We start from the raw sequence: 2523 nt of genomic DNA, 5'->3' as shown, positions 1-2523 counted from the left end.
GCTATAATATTTTTAAGTGGGTAGATACATAACATTCTTTTTTTCTGACCTAAGATTTGGAATAATTAAGAGACAGACAAGAGCCAAGAATAAGGCAATAAAATATCCTCTTATTAGTAGTAATACTAAGATTGGTTTATATATATGGCACATATAAACTCTCCAGTGATGTTGGAAATATTCATCTCAAAATTAGATGGCAGACCTATCCATGGGAGATTGGATCTTTGAAATTTGTAACAAGGAGAAGTACAGTAATATGTGCACTTCTTGAGGACCAGTTGGCTTCCAAAATAGACAGGAAGGGGCTGGTTCACGTAAGCTTATTTCCCACTCTCAAACCTCACAATTAGATAATTTAGTCCACTTGCATATCATAAAAACAAAGAGAGGCTTGGGGTCCCTGGGTGAGTCAGTTGGTTAAGTGGCTGACTTTGGCTCAGGTCATGATCTCGTGGTTCATGAGTTCAGGCCCCGCGTCGGGCTCTGTGCTGACAGCTCAGAGCCTGGAGCCTGCTTCAGATTCTGTGTCTCCCTCTCCGCCCCTCCCCTGCTTGTGCTCTATCTCTCTCTCTCAAAAATAAATACACATTAAAAATATATTTAAAAAAAGAAAGGCCAGAAGTGTTATCTAATAGATGTTCTCTTTCAAGAAGAAAAGTATCCACTCAATACTTTATAGAAATGTCTACACCACTCTACTTTCATTCTCTAGCTATGCTGACTTTTAAATTTCTTGCTTGTTTCTACAGCAGGAGTTGCATATATTTCCTCTACTTGGACCTGTTCAGCTTTCACTGAGCTCTGACTCACCTTCATCTCTAGGTGGATCTCCCTCTAATTAGTCTAATAACACATTGCATTTTTCATGAGATTTTTATGATTTGAATTCATATATACATACATATACACACACACACACACATATATATACACATATATATGTTTAAGATTTTAATTTTTTATATTTTTATTTAACTTATTTTTTAAATTTACATCCAAGTTAGTTATATATTTTTATATTTTTTGATTAATACAGATATCTTTCCATATACACTTTAGGTTATATGAGGTCTTATATTGTAATCTTGCTAACCTAGTTATTCCTTGATGTGTTATCATAGTGCTTGGCATACAGCAGATGTACAATAAGTACTTGCCGAGTAGATGAATAACTGTATGAATAATTTCAGAATTAGTTTGAAGTCTACTGAAGTGCTGTCATTGTTCTCAGATTAATACCAAATCACATATTTCTAGATATGAATCCCTAAAAGCCAAAGTCCATCAGAAGCACAAATATTATAAATTTGAGTAATATTTTTCTAGGCTCTGGAAGTCTGGGGAAATATGGTTAGAGTTCACAATGATTGCAACACAGTTGCATCAAGGCTCTGTTTCTACTAGTTGGATAACTCCTACCCCAACCCATCTCCCAGTACCAGCCCAGTCAAATGGAACGTAGGCACGCTTATAGAAAAAGATGTTCCTGACATTTTTCTCCAAACAGAAATCTTTCTCCATATCTCAACATGTAATTTTTCTCTTTTAACTGTACCCATCCCTCTATCAACTTTAGTGGCAATAGGTGTTTTGGGGTCCACTTGGAGAATGTACCAATAAATATGTAAGCTTATCATCCCTTGGTTTCTATCCAGTAGTTAAGGGGCTAAAATGCCAGTTCTTTAATCATAGTAAATGCATAATTACAGCCAATCTATCCAAGAAATGTTGGAGTATATTGACATCCAGAGGTGTTTTAGGTGGTTAGATATACAATATACAGTTATTTCTTAGAAACTGTTGGACAGAAATACTTTTCTCTCCACTTCTCAGACCATCTCTTCTAAATTATCTCAAAACATTTCCGATTTTTAATTCACTTAACTTTTGATTACTAAACAGTGATCTAACTAAATATTTTCTTTATTTTCATAGAAACCTAACTTTGACCTCCAATTTGCAACTGTCTTCATTCTTTATCAAATTTAGAAGGATGACAGTAGCTGAAGAAAGAAGTGGAAAATGTACTTGCCTTGATGTAGTTACAACTGTATGTTTTCATGTGGGTAAACATATGAGCCATGGCCTAAGACAGTGTCTAGTACATAGTAGATTGTGAAATAAATATTGGATAAATGACTGCAAGACCACTGAATTGGAAGGCACGTCATCAGGATCAAGATTAGGAGGGTATTCCCTCGCTGCATTGGGGTGCTCCTTACACTTGAAATCAAAAGACTTGGCTCTAGTTGGTGCTCCAGCCTAGATTCCCTTTGTCTCTCTCATTACGTTCACTTTCATTTGTTTGTTTATTTATGTATTAGCTTCTTCCATATAAGCAAATATCATATGGTGATCTCATTCTTTTTTTTTCTCATGAAAATAAACCTAAATACCAAGGGAAAGCATTCTTTTTTAAGTACAGCCATTTAACTCTAATACATTAGCTACAGGAGCAATGAACAAGAAAAAGAGAATGTTTACCCCTTAAGACTGACATCAATATCCAGTCTTCCATGT

The sequence above is a fragment of the Panthera onca genome, chromosome D1 (genome assembly GCF_046562875.1).
Source record: "Panthera onca isolate mPanOnc1 chromosome D1, mPanOnc1 haplotype 2, whole genome shotgun sequence".
Lineage (NCBI taxonomy): Eukaryota > Metazoa > Chordata > Mammalia > Carnivora > Felidae > Panthera > Panthera onca.
Note: the sequence above shows the minus strand (reverse complement) of the source record.